This window comes from Elaeis guineensis, chromosome 4, assembly GCF_000442705.2.
Source record: "Elaeis guineensis isolate ETL-2024a chromosome 4, EG11, whole genome shotgun sequence".
NCBI lineage: Eukaryota > Viridiplantae > Streptophyta > Magnoliopsida > Arecales > Arecaceae > Elaeis > Elaeis guineensis.
In genome coordinates, this window is record NC_025996.2 from 91,582,939 (window position 1) to 91,603,147 (window position 20,209).

The window sequence follows — 20,209 nt, forward strand, 5'->3', positions numbered from 1 at the left end:
GAATGTCCACTATGGAAGAGCAAGAAGGAAGAAAGAAGTGGCTCAGAATCAGTGAGTGCAGTTGCTTGGCAGCAGGTGGAGGATGATCTACTTGTGGTATCAGATGGTCACAGGCATTACACAGAGGAGTGGACACTAGACTCTGCGTGCTCACATCACTACACACCACACAGGTCTTGGTTTGCGACATACACCAAGACAGATGAGGGATCAGTGACTCTAGGAGACAATCATCCTTGCAAGGTTGCTGGGATAGGGACAGTCAGGGTAAGAATGTTTGATGGGATTGTGAGGATATTGACAAATGTAAAGCACATCCCGGAGCTGGAAAAGAATCTGGTGTCACTTGGCTACTTGGAGCGCAGTGGATACAGCTTCAGCAGTAGGGCTAGAAGCGGAGTACTGAACATCTCCAATGGAGCTATGGTAGTGATGAGAGGTAGGAGGTTGGACAATAACCTCTATCGCATGGAGGGATCTGTGGTGATCGGAGAGTCTGATACAGCAGCTGCAGCACAGGACCAGCAGGGAGCTTACAGGATGTGGCACTACCGTCTAGGCCACATGGGTGACAGAGGGCTGAGGGAGTTGAGCAGGAGAGGACTCATCTCTAATCTGGAGGATGGTGCTACAGGGAAGATCTGTGAGCCTTGCCAGATGGGAAAGCAGAGAAGAGTTCAGTTCACCATCAGTACAGCCCGCAGTGCAGCCCCTCTGGAGTTAGTATACACGAATGTGTGGGGACCTACCCCAGTTTTAGCTAGGAATGGGGCTAGATACTTCATGACCCTGATTGATGATTTCTCAAGGAAACTCTGGATTTACTTCATGAGAGAGAAGTCAGAGGTCTTCACCAAGTTCAAGATCTGGAGAGCTGAGGTGGAGAAGGAGCAGGAAAAAAGTGTGAAGTGTCTGAGGTCAGACAATGGCGGGGAGTACACCAACAGAGAGTTCCAGGATTACTGTGAAGAGTGTGGGATCAGGAGACACTTCTCAGTTAAGGGGACTCCACAGCAGAATGGGGTGGCCAAGAGGATGAACATAATACTTTTGGAAAAGGCACAATGCATGAGGCTGCAGGTAGGGCTTCCAAAGGAGTTCTGGGTTGACACAGTTGATGCATCGGGTTACTTGGTCAATCGGTCACCTCACACCAGGTTGGATGGCAGGCTTCCAGAGGAGGTGTGGTCTGGGAGGATAGTTGGGCTGGGCCATCTACGGGTATTTGGGTGCACGGCCTATGTGCACATTGGAGTTGGTGAGCGGAGCAAGCTAGACGTCAGATCACGCAAGACGGTGTTTCTAGGCTATCCGCGAGGAGTCAAGGGATATAGGCTATGGGATCCCTTGAAAAAGAAGGTCATCATTAGTCGGGATGTGACTTTTGATGAGGAGTCAGTCCTACGGAGGCGAGCAGGCATGGAGGAGCAGCAGGAGCAGGAGGAGGTCCAGCAGAGCGTTGCTGGACAGCTAACCTCTTTGATTTTGCCTCTTGCAGGTACTACTGGAGGACATGACATTTAGGTAGAGAACCTACCTAAGGTGTCTCCACAGGTGGAGAGGACTCGGATGGATGATCGAGGTGGAGAGGTCCAGCAGGAGCGAGCTGGATCGAGGACTGATATCGGTGTTGCCCTACACAAGCCCAAGAGGACCATCAGGCAACCAGACCGATATGGCTTCGAGGAGATGCTGTCATATACCCTGGTGACAGTGAATGGAGACCCATATATGTATCAGGAGGCTATTGAGAGCCAGGACAGAGAGCGGTGGGTCCAGACGATGTCCGAGGAGATGCAGTCTCTCCACCAGAACCAGACGTGATGATTGGTGCAGTTACCATAGGGGAAGAGGCCCATTGGCTGCAAATGGGTCTACAGTCGCAAGGAAGGGCCTTCAGAGCAGGGAGGTATCAGATTCAAGGCGAGGTTAGTGGCCAAGGGATACTCCCAGAAGGAAGGCATCGACTTCAGCGAGGTCTTCTCTCCCGTCGTCAGACATACTTCCATCAGAGTGTTGCTGAGCATTATAGCAGCTCAAGATTTAAAGTTAGAGCAGATGGATGTCAAGACGGCATTCCTCCATGGGCATTTGGAGTAGAGAATTTACATGGAGCAGCCATCCGATTTCAGGATCCAGGATCAGAGGAAAAGGTTTGTTTGTTGCAGAAGTCGCTGTACGGGCTGAAGCAGTCGCCGAGACAATGGTACAAGCGGTTCGACTCCTTTGTGTGCAGCATTGGACTTTTCAGGTGCGAGTTTGATCCCTGTGTTTATGTTCAGTCTCTTGAGGATGGTTCTAGGGTGTTCCCACTCTTGTTATGTGGATGACATACTTATAGCATGCAAGAGTAGGAAGGTTGTGCAAGATCTGAAGGCATCCTTATCTCGGGAGTTTGAGATGAAGGATTTGGACCCTGTAAGGAAGATCCTAGGCATGGAGATTTTCAGAGACCGAGCCTGAAGGATGCTGCATCTATCTCAGGGGGGCTACATACAGAAGGTTTTAGAGAGGTTCGGGATGAAGGGAGCAAAGCCGGTGGAGCTGCCACTTGCCGGTCACTTCAGATTCTCGAAGACCATGGCGCCACAGACTGAGGTGGAGGCTCAGGAGATGGAGAAGGTTCCTTATGCTTCAGGAGTTGGGAGCTTGATATATGCGATGGTCTGTTGTAGGCCAGACATCGCTTATACAGTGAGTCAGGTTAGCAGGTTCATGGCGCAGCCTGGCAGGGAGCACTGGAGAGCTCTGAAGTGGATATTCAGATACCTGGCGGGATCAGTTGGAGTTGGCATCTGCTACGGACAGCGAGGAGGTGCAGTGGGATACTCTGACATGTCCAAGAAGGCTCAGGGGCTGATTGGCGGTTATGTAGATGCAGACTTCGGTGGAGATGTGGATACCCGGAGGTCTACGACGAGCTTCATCTTTAGCCTGTATGGAGGTCCTATTTCTTGGAGATCGAGTCTGTAGCCTATCACGGCCCTATCCACTGCAGAGGCAGAATACATCGGACTGACAGAAGCAGCTAAGAAGGCAATTTGGCTGAAGGGTTTGTTGACGGAGATGGGCCTTACTCAGGAGGCCGTTAGAGTGCACTGTGACAGCCAGAGTGCACTTCTATTAGCACAGAACTCAGTCTATCATGCAAGGACAAAGCACATCGACATTCGATATCATCGAATCAGGGAGCTTGTGGAGGATGGCGAGGTAGAGCTAGTAAAGGTACACACCAAGGAGAACCCAGCTGATGCACTTACGAAGGTACTTCCACGGGATAGCTTTCAGAGATGTGTTGAGCTGATGCGGTTGATGGACAGAGTGGAGCTGGTTGAGGCCTTGGGACACCAAGGTGGAGATTGTTGTGATCCAGGTGGTGTGCCCAAGGCCCAGGGTACCAAGACTAAGGCCAAGATCCATCATTCATGAGGGCTTCATGGAGGCTCTAGGGCTAGTTGGGCCCTAGGTTGAAAGGCTGTGGGCCTTTTGGGTTCTTGAGGTCTAGGTTATGTGGGCCTCAAGGGACCAATTCTTTATGGGCCAGGTCTGAAACCAGGATATGTGAGATTAGGTTGAGTCATGGGTGTACATGGCTTGGGTTAACCTAATCTCCCATAGAGTTGGTCAAGGGAGTTTTGGGTTTGGGTCACTTGACCCTGTGTTTATATATACATGTACTTGTATAGGTTGATTAAGCCAAGGAATACAAGAAACTATTTCTTCCAAGTCTCTCTCTCTCTCTTCTCCCTCTCTCTCTAGCCATTCTCCATTCTCCAGGAGCAAGAAACCCTAGGGTTTCTTGCCGCCAGTCCATAAAAGGAAAGAGAAGAAGGGGAGGTGCTAGCCCCTTCCCCCTTGCAGCCACCAACCAGATCTGTCTTCTCCTCTCTTGCAGCAGCCCAAACATCAGTCCAGGACTTGAAATCTCTCACGAAGAGGTTGGTACAAGTTTCTTTTAGATCTGGAGTTGATTTGAGATCGTTTGAGGCACGGGTGAGATCTCCATCAATAGATCTACAAGAAAGGCTGCAGCAGGACAGATCTGCGAGGTCTGTCTTCATCTACCTTCTTCCCCATCTGAAATACCCCGATTCAAGATCTACGAATTGGAGGACCTCGGTCCAGGCCTGATCTGATTGAGTACCAGATTTTGAATTTTTTAGAGGTATTTTCAGAGGCGTTCTTCATCTGAAACGAAAGGCTGACGAAGAAGACAGCAACCAGACTGATTTCGTCAAGGGCCTTCAATCGTGTCCAAAAGTCTCCAGATCTGTTCGTTGCGGGTTTCGCTGCACCCAAGGTCGGTGGGAGGAGCCAGGATCGTGCTCTAATAGTTTTTCACACATTTCGTGTAGTCCATGGCACTATTCCATAGATCGATGCACGATCGGAGGGCATGGGTTGATTCTGGTGTTGATCTGATGGTCTGGGACTTTTATACGAGTGTTATTAGGACTCCTAATCATGATTTAATATGTTTTAAGCCTTATAAAATGCCTATTTGGGGAATAGAAGACCGTGTGGTTCGGCTGGTGGTCTCCTGGGTGCGGACTCCTTCGTGCGAAAACCAGAGAGAGAATCCCATGAAGATAGAGAGCATGCGGTGTTATGAGGAGGAGTAGGAGGCTTCTAGATAGCGGATAGTGGTTGCTTCAGGTGTTCAGGGGGTCTTCCTAAAGAGAGAGCTTTTGTGAGGGATAACTTCTTATGAGGAAGAAATTAGGTGTGCGAGAGTTGAGAATGAGATTCCTCTTGTAATATTTTTTTTCTCATAATGAAGTTTACATGCCTCGTGGAGGCAAGCCTTTTTTTGGCTGATCCACGTATTTGATTGTTTTCTGTTTATTTCTTCTTTCTTCCTGCCGCATCGCACAGTATCGAAAAGGTCTTGAGAAGTGGTATCCTGGCCAGACATCCACCCAATAAAGACACACAATCAATCAATTTAGTAGGTGTGTGTGGTCTATTTACTATGATACTGCACATATCATAGTCAAGTGCTTGAATAAAAATTCTCATCCGAACTTTCTAATAAGTGTAGTTTGATCCATTGAAAAGTGAAAGTCAGTTTGTGGATTGCTCCTGAACTAGTGATGTATCAAATTGGACTGCTATTGACCTTTGGCTCTTGATGGTTAAATCAAGCAAGGACTAGAGCACCATGCTCTGATACCACTGTTGCTTAGATATGGAGCCCAAGAGGAGGGGTGAATAGGATCTTTTTAAAATTTTCAAGATTAGTGCACTTAAATAATGTGCTAAGGTGTTAAGTGGAATGAGTTGATTTGCAATAAAGATGAAATCAAATACAAATGAGAGATAAATAGGTATTGAACACAAAGAGCAAGTAAAGAGATGCAAGCACAACAAATATCAAGAATTTATAGTGGTTCGGTGCCAATCTTGCACCTACATCCACTCCTCAAATTTTTACTTGAAAATTCAATCCACTAAATAGATTTTAAAGTTACAACATGTCGGACAACTCTGACCCTTGCTATCAAAGTAAGAACACTTATTTTTCAGGTACAAGCCAATCCTCAACAATTCGATTGAAGGTTCAGATCAATCCAACCAAGTTTTGGAACCACCCAAAGCTCAAAACCCCAAATACAATATGAGAAAAATAGGGTATAAAAATTTCAGCACAAAATCTTCTTAAATGAACACAATAAATGTAATAGAAATACAATACCTAAGGAAAAAAAATTTTTACTGAACACTCTCAATGAATTGCACACTTGATTGCAGCTGGAGAGTGGTTGGTGAGGTGATTGAATGCTTCTTTTCTTCTCTTTAGGGCTTGTTTGAGTTTTTCTCGGATGTGAACTTGAATGCTTGTAAAACTTATAATTTCTCACTTCAAGAGAGCATTTATAGTCACCATTTACCCTTGAGAATGTCTTAGAGTTGGTTTAGAACTGTTGGAGAGTGTTTAATGCACATTAAATACACAAAAAATGGGTTGAAAACTAGCCATTACGAACTCGCCTAGAAGGGATCATTCCATATGGGTCATCCCACTGTGATTGAGAAGTCCCATGGGATGTCTCATTTGGCCAGTATGAAAATCAGACTTTCTATTTTGGTCTCAGAGTCTCAGGGATCGTCCTAGGTGGGTCATCCCACTATGTGCCACAAGTCAAAACAGTGCGTGCCGACTACTCAATGAAAAGGGATGATCCAGATGGGTCGCTCTATTTTGTTGCAACCTAATTTTTCATGTATTTAATATTCAAAACTTATCAGAATACTTCCAAACGCTCTCAAATGGCTTCAAATAAATTGGACACTCTCAAAAGGCTTCGAAAACTTCTCCAACTTGCAGAAACTTCAATTTTGACACACTTGATGAAGCTTTTCAATCTCAATCTTTTGGACTATCTAAAATATCATAAAAATATTCTCTAAAGATAAGAGACACATTAGTAGTCTTCTCAATGATTTGCAATCATCAAAATCAATTCTTGGAGCAATAATCCATTACAACCAATAGTTTGATAGTAAGTCTGACGGACGTCTGCCATAAGAGTAAGTACCATTGAGTAAGTACCATCTTAGCATATTGTTTAATGTTCTAAGTATTTTTTTTATGTCAATGTAAAATTAAAAATCATGACTTATTGCAGCGAGCATAAGAGTATACTATCCAAGGAGAATAATATGGATGTTGATGATTGACATAAAAAAATTTATAAAATAATTTAGAGATCTTGTAAGTTGCACTAGTAATACATTATTTTTAATAATTATAGAAATAATTATTTGAACCAACATATTTTTTTATATTATGATGTAGATGAAATATAAATATTTCAATAAAGAAGATAGTGCGACCGATGAGTTGAAGAGGTGCTGATGACTAGACCTACAGGAGAGGTGTCTGGATGCAGGATGAGATCTTTAGCCATAAGAGAGGTGATAGCAGTCTCTTAGATAGCTCAAGGACTGAGATATACTGTGACAGTGAGGAGGTCTGTGTAGTTGGCTTCTCTCCAGATTGACCTGATCATGAAGAAGATTAGAGTTCAGTGCAGAGTGGTGCTCGCCAAGGCTTTGAGGGCACTAAGATGGAGATTGTATAAATTCTATGGTGCCCCTATAGCCTTGAAGGTGACCATAGATGGAGTCGGTTCGATAGGCTCCAGATTCGCTATGACAAGTGCAGTCATAGGCTAGGATAGAGGTTTGGCCCTCGACAGGATTTGATGAAGGCTTAGGTGCAGTGTTTGCAAGACCTGGGAGGCCAAGAATGAGGCCTTGGTGAAGGTATCTTAGAGCAAGGGAGCCAGCACCATTAGGAGCGATTTACACGGGAGCAGCTTCTCCCATGGGTTCTAAGATTGGGCTTTGATCCTAAGGACTGGGGCTTGGGTTTATGAGTTCCAAGGGTGGCTAATCCATGGTTTGGATTAAGTTTGGGTCCATGGGAATGAGAGCATGCAAGTCTTTGGCTCGGATGAGTGCTTTCATATATGGGTTAGCTTAGGGGAGTTTTTTGGGTTGGATTTAGACCCATTGTTCGGGGTATATAAGTACTTGTATACGTGATTTGGTTTAGTGTGGAATGAATCAATCCTTTTCTCCCAAATCCTAACCTCTCTCTGTCCTCTCTTCCACATCCTAGGGGCTCTCTCCAAATCCTAGGTGCCGCCCAAGTGAAGGAAGGAAACTCCTTTATACTACCAATCACCATCTCCTACTTGGACTAAGAGAAGACAGTCTTGCAGCTACAAACTTGATCTTCTGATTATTCTTGGACATTGGGGACACCCAAAATCTGGTTGCTGGTGTTGTTTCAGATCTCCAAGGAGTCCTCCAGGTTTGGGAGGCATCCCACATCAATCCTATAAGGATTGGGAACAAGAACAAGGAGATCTATAAAAGCTGCTGCCCAAAAATCCATCCAGAATTTTCAGCAACAAGTCCTTGATGTTTCTGCATCTCCACAGCCCTTGTTGGTGGTTTCTAGCGAGCCACGCTCCAAGGGGAAGCCAAGGAAGATCCTAATAGAGTCCAGAGCCTCTACAACTGACACATATCAGGCTTCCCTGCATGCCACATGGCAGCCCATTAGGTCTTCTCCCTTGATGTTTTTTTTCCTTTTTGTTCGGTGTGCTCCCAAATGCTGTTTGCTGTCATCAGAGAGAGACATGAAAAAAAAAGGGCTCCTAAATGGCGTTTCCTGTCACCGAAGAGAGACAGAACAAAAAGGATGAAAAGGGGCGATTGGATGGCTCATAGTAATTGGCCCTCCACCTATCATAGTAGGGAGAGGAAAAGAGAAAAAAATGAATACGCTCCTTCCCATCATGAGGGAGGGAGAAGCAATGGAGAGTCAAAGAGATGCCTTGCATGAAAGAGGAAGGTACATACCCATTCATGATACCTCTCCCATCCATTCTGCCATTCCCTGTCATAGGAAAGGCACACATAAGAAAAAAAATGGAGCAAGGAATCGACCAGATGAAAAGAAATCTCAGAGAGAAGATTTCTGAGAAAAAATAAAAAATATTATTGGCAAAGCATGGATTGTCCTATCGGTTTCTTTCCGTGCTTTAACCTATATATACTGAAGAAGAGGTGAGGTAGAGAGTATTGTTTTTTAGTGGCTCTATTCTGATTGACAAGAAAAATCAAGCAAAGGGAGTTAGAGAAGGTGAGTTTTTTTGGGTGTTTTATTGATTTTTTTCAGGAATCAAGGTATTGGAAAGAGTGGTTTCCTAGGTATTTGGCAGGAAAGGAATGGAGGAAAATTGGTTAGGAAAGGTGAGTTTTGAACATTTTTCAATTTTTTTGATTTATTTATTTATTTGCTGAGCTATTTTATTCCCTCATCAGTTTGTGTAAAGCTCTGGATTTATCATATGAGAAACAGATAGCAGTTTGTTTCTCATCAGAAATAGAGGAGGGTTGCTGCATGGATTTCGATAGCCTTTCACTCTTATAATTAACATCATATGAGGGAAGGAAAGGATAGAGGGTTGCTACCTAGGTTTGGTAGCCATCCACAGTGCCATTACGAAAAAAAGCCATGATTGCTGCTGAGCTTCGACGGCATTCCAGTAGAGAGGAGGAAGATATGGGTCAGGTTCGGGAGACATGGGGTAAGGGATTAGTGAGGAGAAAGAGAGGGGAGAAAATGGCTAGAGTTGGGTCCTTGGGTTAACGGATATAGAAAATGTATTTTGGATGTTTGGATTAACATGTTCAGAGATCCGTCATCATCTGATATGGGTTGGCGGGTTAATGGATCTAGCAATCGAATTGTGGGTATCGGGTCGGCGGCCCATCAAACCCGAATTCGCTATGCTGGGGTTAGGAAACAAACCAAGGTTGGATTTAGGGTTAGCATGGGTTCGGATAGGGGTTACATTTTGGTTGGTTTTGATGATTAGGTTAGGTTTAGGGTTCTGTTTAGTTTTAGATTGAGGGTTAGGGTTTCCGCAGGGGTTAGGGTTAGGGTTAGGTCTTGGGTTAGGGTTAGGGTTAGGGTTAGGGTTAGGGTTAGGGGGTATGGCTCTAGTTAGGGTTAGAGTTAGGGTTATAGTGGGGTTGCAAAGGGGGTTCGATTGGAGAAGAGAATGCCAAGAAAAAAAAGATTGAGAATAGAAAAATACTGATAGGGTTTTGATCGGAATGAAGAGGGAAAAAGAGCAGGGAATAGGGAAGGAAAGCACCTGAGGGAAGGGAACAAAAAAAATGTGGTGACTAAGAGAGGAACCGGTGGTGGGGGATGACTTCAAGTGAAGGAAGAAAAAAAAATGCCAAAAAAAAAAAGGAATAGATTTTAGAAAAAGAAGGGAGCTTAGATTAGAGAAGAGAGTGGTCCAAGCATATCTTTGGATAGGAAGAAGATGGGATGAACTCTGGCATCAAGCCAGGATCTCATGGATGCTGACGTGCTCCCTGCTCTCTTAGCCGTGGACTCCTGCTAGCCTCAAATACATGGTAGCAGAGAGAGGGACCGGCAGTGGGGGATGACCTTGGGTAAAGGAAGAAAAAAATGCAAAAAAAAATAAGGAATGGATTATTCTAGAAAAAGAAGGAAACTTAGATCAGGAAAGAGAGGGGGTCGAAACATACCTTTGGATAAGAAGTGGATGGGATGAACTCCAGTATCAATTGAGGACCTCACGGACGTCCATGTGCTCCTTTCTCTCTTAACCACCACATCCCGCAGGCCTCCGCCATTGCCTTTTTCAACGTCGGCTGTAGAGGAGGTGTGGCAGTGGTGTAGAAAAATTGAGGAAGGGATTTGGTGTGGAGATGAGGAAGAAAAGTAGGTGCATAGCAAGATCCGATGGAGGAAAGAGGGAGGAGGCGGTGGGCTAGAGGTGGACTAGGTAGAGGGAGGTGAGAGTGAGGGATGAGGAGGCAGCCATGGGTTAAGGGGAGGAGCCGACAATGGTGTGGGGTGAGGGAGGGGAAATGGGAAAGTGGGTTGATTTAAGGTTTAAATTGACCCTATCCATATGGAAAAAATATGGGTTCCTATCCCATATACCAAATGAATTATTGTTGATGATGGGGATGCATGCATAGAATTTCTATGCAGCTCAGTTGCATTGAAAAAAATATAGGGATTGTATGTGTATATTGTTACTTTATTTTTTTTTTTATGCTGATATGTGCATACTTTTTTTATGTGGAAATTCAGCCTAAAAAAATAATTTTTTGTTAGAATTTTTTGCCTATTCTTTTTTCAGGTGTAGCTTGCTCTATAGAGTGTAAAGCACCTTGGCTTTCATGAAAATTTTCTAATAAAAAAATATTTTATAAATTACCTGATTGTGTTATTTACAAAGTAAAGAAGTTATAGGGCTTTTATTTATTATTTAACTTTTTATTTTTTTTAAGCTATATATAGAGATTGGGGTATATCCATTGAATGAATATTTTTCGATTCCTTTAATTAGTGATTATAGTTCATGAATATTTTTTGAAAACATGTAGAAAATGGCTATTTTTTTATGACACTAAATTATTATGCATATTTTTTTTTGTGCACAAGAAAATTTAGATTGTCCTAAAAGTTTTGCTGCTTTTTTGTTGATTACTAATTTTTATTTTTTTCAAAATTGTAGACATAGATTTAGTAAAAATTTATCCCAAAAAATTACTGGAAGATATTACTATAAAATTAGGACTTATGCCTTCTATATATGGGTTGGAATTATGGGGTGACCATTTGTTCAAGGTCTATATCTTTATTACTTTTGAGCATGGACAGGAGGCTTGGCATGAATCTTTTGAGTATAATAGAATATGGGGACGAACTGCATGTACACTACTCAAATCCGAGCAAATAGCTTTCTCCTAAAAAAGGGTTTGGAAGTGGTGGTGGAAGTGGGTAGGTGAGAAAGGGTTAGGGTTAAAAGAAAAAGAAATAGGCACATATAAGTCCTATGGGTTCTTGGCGTATAGGAAGAAAAAATTAAATATATGAGGGCATCCTCATAAAAATTATATAGAGAAACTATTTTTAAATTACTAGAGTGCATAGATATTTCATGGGGGCATCCTCAAAATTTTTTTAGGTGACTCTATGCAAATGGTCCGATAATTTTTCTATAAGTGATAATTATATTTTAGATTTTTTTGAATATTTTTTTATTTAAATTTTAAAAAAAAAATGTATATAGTTTTATTTTTTGCATTCTTATAACTGAATCGGCATGGTTCTTTTCTTTTATTTAAATGAATTTTTCTCCTTTTTTTATTTTTTATTTTTTAATTTCTCACATAGGGCACAAAAATTCTATTTTCTTCATTTAAGATTTTTTTAATGAATACAAATTTGTGATAAAAATTGTGGATCAATCATTTCTTAGTCTTCTCTTTTATAAAAATTTTTTTCATAAAAAAATATTTATCGTAAATTAACTAATCGTAGTGCTTATGAAGTAAAAGAACTATAGCTCTTCTGTTCATTATTTAATCTTCTATTCTTTAATTTTTTATTTTTCTGACTATGTATTCGAATTAGGAAACATCAATTAAAAGGATATTTTTTCAAAATTTTGATGGATGGTTATAATTTATGAACATTTTTGTAATTCAAATATACAATCACTATTTTATGTAATGTTTCTTAATAAATGTTTTGAACACATAGAAGATTGAAAATTTTTTTTGATGCTATGTTCTATTTATTAAGGCCTGCAGCATAGTGCGGGTTTCATGCTAGTCTTGTATATATTAAAACAAGGGGAAATTAATGTCCGGTCCATTTGGATCGGAGTTCAATTTTTAATCCATGTTGACCTAGCTTATAACTCCCGGTCCATCGTAAATGGCATTTTAACTTTATGTCCCTCAATAAGACCAAAATGCCCTCAAATAAAAAAGTAAGGAGAAAAGCTGAAGTATGTTTGAATTCTTCCCAATGCCTAGGCCCTTCCAAAGCTCGCCATCTCCATCCCACTTCTATAAAAGAGTTCCATCACTACTCTACTCAGCAGAAGCTCACCCTCCTCCAAAGTGCCAGCCATGTCGTCCGAGTTCCAACCATCGCTTCGATCCAAAATTAGTCCCACCCCAACCCCCATTGGTCTGGTTACCTATTCAGGAGACCCTCACGACCCGGTTCGCCATGTGCCTCTGCTCTGTTCTCCTCTTCATCCTTGTCACCAGCCTCATCATCTTCATCCTTTGACCCAGCCTCCGCCCCCACCACCCTCGCTTCTATCTCTCCTCCTCCGCTCCCGCCATCGCACAGTCGTTGGCTAGCCTCTTCAACTCGGCCATCTCCTTCAATGTCACAGACCGAAACTCCAATCAAAAGATCGGCATCTACTATGACATCATCTACAGCTCGATCTACTATAAGGACCAGGTGGTTGTGTCTGGTCCGCTCCTGAACCCTTTCTTCTAGCTGCCCAAGAACACGATGCTGGTCCTTGGGGACCTCATCAGGATGGCGCTAGTGATAGGAGATGCGTTGGTGGCCCAGATGTCGAGTGACACAATGGCTGGTTGGGTCCAATTCCGACTCAAGTTGAAATCTGTCATCTGATTTTAGGTTCACTGTGTACCATATTTGGTTAACTGTGTGCCATATTCATTTAACTGTATATCATAAAAATTTAACTGTGTACAGTCTTAACTTAACTGTGCATAAGATTCATTTAACTATGTGCACTATTCAATTAACTGTATACGATGTTAATTTAACTGTGTGCAGAATTTATTTAACTATGTACCATATTTAGTTAACTATATATCATATTTATTTAACTGTGTGTAGTATTTAATTGACTATATACGATGTTAATTTAAACATATGCAGGGTTCATATAACTGTGTACCATGTTAGTTTAACTATGTATCATGTTTAGTTAACTATGTGCCATATTCATTTAACTATTTGTTATATAAATTTAACTGTGTGCAGTCTTAACCTAGCTATGTGTAGGATTCATTTAACTATGTACAATATTCAATTAACTATATACAATGTTAATTTAATTATGTACAGGATTCATATAATTGTGTATCATGTTAGTTTAACTATGTACCATATTAAGTTAACTATGTGTCATATTTATTTAATTATGTATTATATAAATTTAACTGTGTACAGTCTTAACCTAGCTGTGTGTAGGATTCATTTAACTATGTGCAGTGTTCAATTATCTATGTACGATGTTAATTTAACTGTATGCAGGATTCATATAACTGTGTATCATTTTAGTTTAACTGTGTATCATATTTAGTTAACTGTATATCATATTTATTTAACTGTATATCATAAAAATTTAACTATGTGCAGTCTTAACTTAACTATGCATAGGATTTATTTAACTATATGTATTATTCAATTAATTATGTATGATGTTAATTTAACTATGTGTAGGGTTTATATAACTGTATATCATGTTAGTTTAACTATGCACCATATTTAGTTAACTATATACCATATTCATTTAACTATGCATCATAAAAATTTAATTATATGCAGTCTTAAGTTAACTGTATGTAGGATTCATTTAACTATGTGCAGGATTCATTTAACTGTATGCACTGTTCAATTAACTGTATACGATGTTAATTTAATTGTATGCAGGATTTATATAACAGTGTATCATGTTAGTTTAATTATGTACCATATTTAATTAATTGTGTGTCATATTCATTTAACTATGTAGCATATAAATATAACTGTGTGTAGTCTGCTCCTACAGTAGTTGCTATTCCTATAGCCCGATTAAACCCTTTGCTAAGCGTCGAACCTGCATGACATTAGATTCATCTTGACATTCAGAAAAACTTCACTTTTGCATGCAATATGCAAACTATAAAGGAAACACTAAGTCTCATGAGCAATTCAGTGTCTAGACAGACTAACCCTCTCGAATAAAATGAAAGAAGTACTCTGTAATCAAGTCACACAACCATACAAATCATTCCTAAAGAGGACTTTGCTACTGTGCTTCATTAATAATATTTTATTATGGAGAGCATTTTAGACATTACACAGCCATTTTTATATATTTTATAATATTTTATTAATTTTTGGTTTTCTTTTTTCCTTCTTCGTAGCTCCACCTCGCTGCTGCCCGCCTCCCCCAACCCGCCTTCTCGCCACAGCCCACCTCCCCTAACTGATCGGTCCCACAGCTCACCACCCCACCACCGCTTGCATCCCCACTGCCATCGCTCGTTTCCTCACCCCCTTTCCCTTCCACCGCTCGGGCCACCGCCCCTTCCTCCTCCACTTCCGCCTCCCGTCTCCTGCCTCCCCCAGCCTGCCACCACGTTGCAGCCCGTCGATCAGGCCCACCGCTTGCTGCCCCACCGCCACCACTTGTTTCCTCACCCCTTTCCCCTCCTGCTGCTCAGGTCACTGCCCCTTCCTCCTTCACCTCCATCGCCTGGAGGAGGCAGGCTGCCACCCCACTGTAGTTTGTCACTCACCGTCCCACCATCTAAGTTGGACCTACATGAACCCAGTTGAGGGGCCATTTGTGAGCCCCCTCCTCCCATAGATTTATGGTAGAACCTTTCTTCTTTTATTAGTTTCTATTGGATATTAAACAAAGATGATGGTATAGATATATAGAAGAAGAAAGATGGCGGGCAGTGCGGTTGGGTAATGGTTCCTCCCACTTCGGCTCATGGGTGTATGCTGGTCGCCAAGGAGGCGATTCCAGAATTATAGTTCTCCATCAAGATATGAACTGGAGTGAAGGCAAGATGAACAAATCAGAAACGTTTCATGGCGTGAAAGGATATTTTTGATATTTTTAAAGCCATCTCATACCAAAACTATTAGATTACGATAAGTAGAGACAAGGAGTTATAGTTTTGGCCATTGGGAGATTTTATTATAGTGGCGTCAATCGAGGAATCGCTAATTAAATACCTGTTAAAATAAAGACCTCTTGACGGAGAAGCCTCCGTTTGTGGTGTTGGGGGTTGGGAAAGAGGGGGTTGCGAAAGAGGGGAGGAAGCCACGTGGCCTATTCGGCCGCTCCAAGCCACCCATCTGATTAGGACTCCTGAGGATGGAAAAACAGTGAAAAAACTTGGAAAAACATAGGAAAAATCAGAGAAAAAGGAAGGGAGCCGCACTCCATCAGAATCTCCATGCTTCTATCGTCATACTCTAGCTATCGGCCACGTCGCAATGCTCGCAGCTCCTGGAACCCCATGCTCGCGGAAGCTCTCAAAAAAATTGATCCTAATTGGTGCAATCATTCCAAGGCTCCCCTTATTCAGGTCCACTGTGGTGGCATACATGGTGTACATGATCGCCAAAGGTTACTTGAGCGGCGCCAGCATCGGCTTCAAGGGAGCACCCTTACCTCTCTCTCCTAGATTAGCGTAGTGAAAGGCTTCATTTTGATGATTTTGATCGAGTTTAGTGAAAAATCCGATTCCAAGTGGGATTTTGATTTGGAATTTGTTTAGATTTAATTTTGAATTAAAATTAATGTAAGAATATAATTTTGGATAATAGGCACTGAAGAATCTCCTAGAAGTTAGTCGATCTGTTCATTCGGTACTCTGTGAAAGGTAAGTAATGAATCATCTTCTCGAGATATTTCATATTTTTTTTGAAAATAAATAATTATTTTTTAAAATTATACATGATTTATGAAATTATATTTTGAACGAAAAGTGATTCTGAAATACTATGAGTTTATTGATTATACATATGTTCAATAAAAATTATGATATATTATGATACAAAAGTGTTTTGATACAGATCGGATTTATGCTCTCAGTCTAACTATGTTTCAGTGAACCTCGCCAATGGAGATTATACGTTGGTACTCAGTGGACCCTACCAGTGGGAGTTGTGCACTGGTATTTAGTGGACTCTGCCAGTGGAGGTTGTGCACTGGTGTTTAGTGAACTTTACCAGTGGGGGTTGTACGCTCGTATTCAGTGGATCCCACCAATGAGGGTTTAACGTTGGTCATAGTCGAGGCTATTGAGTTACGAGTATTTTAATTCGAATCGGATTTATGATTATACTATATGTGAATATTTAAAAAAATTAGATTTGCATTGAATCAGCATGAAATATATTTTTATGTTTATTCATAGCATTGTTCTTGAAAATTATATAAATATCTGAAATATCTAGTTGAGATATTTATTACTTACTGAGCTGTCCAGCTCATTTTCTTTCTTTTTATTTTTCAGATTTAGATAATTAATTACGAACTTGGAAAATAATATTGAGACAGAGCTTTTAGAAGTGAAATTTAACATTGTCAATTTCATTGGAGTTAGATCTATTATTTTATTTTTAATAAAATTTTATTAAATATAAAATATTTAATTTAATTATTTAAATTAAAATTAAATAATAATTATTTATTTTATATATTTATGAAAAAAAAATTATAAATATATATAATTTTTTGCACGTGATTTCGGATCGAGAGCGTAACATTACGATAAGTAGAGATCGAGGTTCATAGTTTTGGCCATTGGGGAGATTTTATTATAGCGGCGGCAATCGAGGGCTCGCTAATTAAATACCTGTTAAAACAAAGACCTCTCGACGGAGAAGCCGTGGGTGGGTTTGGGAAGGGGGGGAGAAAGCCACGTGGCCTATTTGGCCGCACCGGAAGGAGGGAGGAAGCCACGTGGCCTATCCTCCCATCCGATTAAGACTCCTGAGGATGGAAAAATAACGGAAAAACTTGGGAAAACATAGGAAAAATCAGCGATAAAAAAGGAAGGGAGCCACACTCCATCAGAATCTCCATGCTTCTATCGCCATACTCTAGCTATCGGCCACGTCGCAACGCTCGCAGCTCCTGGAACCTCACGCTCGCGGAAGCTCTCAAAAACATTGATCGTAATTGGTACAATCATTCCAAGGCTCCCCTTATTCAGGTCCACTGTGGTGGCATACATGGTGTACATGATCGCCAAAGGTTACCTGAGCGGCGCCAGCATCGGCTTCAAGGGAGCACCCTTGCCTCTCTCTCCTAGATCCCGATCGCTCGCAAAGATCCATGGAGCGCAGTGGAAGGCGGACATTGCCGAAGGAGATGACACCCACGGTGCCAAGAGAAAGGCCCACGATCGAGAAGAGCACCTTCCACTCTTCACCTGGTCTGCCGATTAAGAGGTGGAATGCAGATCTTTATCAAGACTCTGATGGGAAAGACGATCACTTTGGACATGCAGAGCTCCCACACCATTGATAATGTTAAGGCAAAGATTCAGGACAAGGAAGGAATCCCTCCAGATTAGCAGCCCTCTTATTAATTTTTCACCTTTTTTTCTTTTCATTTGATTATCTTTTTCAGAGATCTGTGGGAAACGAGAGCACTTCAGAGAGATTAGAGGGGCTTCCTCATGTTCCTTTCGATCATACATCGGCGTCGGAGACGGTGAAGAGGGATATCTAGGTGTTTTTCCAATGGAAGATGGAGGTCGATCCCAATAACATCAGCAACAGGTTCTACAGCAAGTAAGTTATGGTGGTGATATCTTTATTTTATTTTTATTTTTAATTTTTTTTTAAATTTTTTGTGTTGGGGATGGGTGGGGAGAGAGTGAGGGTTTTTATTTTTGGTACAGAAGAAGTTTGGTAGGTTCTTTGGATGCCTATGGCCTAAAATGATGGCCGCGGATTTTTCAATGCTGCGTGCAAGGGGATAGGAGGTGGTGAAATATTATTTGGGTTATTAATTTGGTTATGAAACTAAAAGTATAATATGATTCCGGCAGCATATAATCTAATCGAAGGTTTTAGATAATATGTTATCAACTTTACTTTTTTCTGTCCTATAATTTATGAGAAATTATTTGAGAAGTATTTAAGTCAAAAAAAAATCTAAAATTGAAATTCAATCACCTGAGAAAAGCCAATTTAGAAAGTCGAGTCGACTCCTAGCATAACCGAGTTGACTCTGGCACAATTTGGATATGGCACTCAAGCCTGACATGTTAGCGAGCTGACTCCAATTCCTCCGAAGTCGACTCCAATTCCTAAGGCCTGAAAAATTTTCTTTAAAATCCTTGACTTAATGTATTTTGAGGAAACAAAAAATGGAAGAAAATCCGTTCAGGGCTTGAGGGGGCGACCCCCAAGGTCATCCCTTATTCATTGTACTCGGTAAAGAGCTTAGGTTGATTGATATTGTATAAACTCTTATTCTTATTATTTTTTGTGTGTACAAGTTTTGGATGTTCCAAAAATTGGGGAAGGTTAACTATGTAACACTACACAACACATATCATTTTTAAAGCACATTTTGTGACATTCTTCACGTAAACCTTTTAAAGAACTCAATTTACCCCCCCTCATAGGTTGCATAGCATGGGCAACAGTACCATATATAGTTAACTGTATACTATATTAATTTAACTATATGCAATATTTATTTAACTATGTACCATGTTAATTTAATTGTGTACTGTATTTAGTTAACTGTGTATCATATTAATTTAACTGTATGTAGTATTCATTTAACTGTGTATTATGTTAATTTAACTATATATCATATTTAATTAACTGTGTACCATATTAATTTAACTATGTACGATATTAATTTAACTGTGTGCAGTGTTAATTTAACTATGTATAGTATTAATTTAACTATGTACCATATTTAGTTAACTGTATACCATGTTAATTTAACTGTATGTAGTATTTATTTAACTATATACCATATTAATTTGACTATGTACGATATTAATTTAATTGTGTGCAGTGTTAATTTAACCGTGTGTAGTGTTAATTTAACTATATACCATATTAATTTAACTGTATATAGTATTCATTTAACTATATACCATATTAATTTAACTGTGTTGTGTTAATTTAACTATGTACCATGTTAATTTAATTATGTACCATATTTAGTTAACTGTATATCATGTTAATTTAACTGTGTGCAGTATTCATTTAACTGTATACCATGTTAATTTAACCATGTACTATATTTAGTTAACTATGTACCATATTAATTTAAATGTGTATTATGTTAATTTAATTATATGTAGTGTTAATTTAACTATGTACAATATTAATTTAACTATGTACTATATTAATTTAACTATATACCATATTTAGTTAACTGTATATCATATTAATTTAACTGTGTGCAATATTCATTTAACTGTGTACTATATTAATTTAACTATATATCATGTTTAGTTAACTGTGTATCATGTTAACTTAACTATGTACAATATTCATTTAACTATGTACTATATTAATTTAACTATGTACTATATTAATTTAACTATGTACAATATTAATTTAACTATATACAGTATTAATTTAACTATATACTATGTTAATTTAATTATGTATAATATTTATTTAACTATATACCATGTTAATTTAACTATGTATCATGTTTAGTTAATTGTATATCATATTAATTTAGCTATGGACAGTATTCATTTAATTATGTACTATATTAATTTAACTATGTATGATATTAATTTAACTATATGCAGTGTTAATTTAACTATGTGCAGTGTTCATTTAACATGTACCATATTAATTTAACTGTATACTATGTTAATTTAACTATATACAGTATTTATTTAACTGTGTACTGTATTAATTCTCTGCTATCATTGTTTTATTTAGAATTTAGTAAGATAAAACATAAAATTTACTATAAAAAAAATGTATATAAGTTCAAGTCAAAAGCAATTGAATAACTGAAAAAGATACATATTATTAGGTTTTACAAGTTCATATCAAATAACACTTTTGCAA

General features: G+C 39.7%; 1 pseudogene; it reads right to left on the reverse strand.

The window, feature by feature from the left end:
* Window positions 1-17,388, reverse strand: part of LOC105035505 (SAC3 family protein B-like) — a 91,104-nt pseudogene extending 73,716 nt beyond the window's left edge.
* Window positions 17,389-20,209: the final 2,821 nt, after the last annotated feature.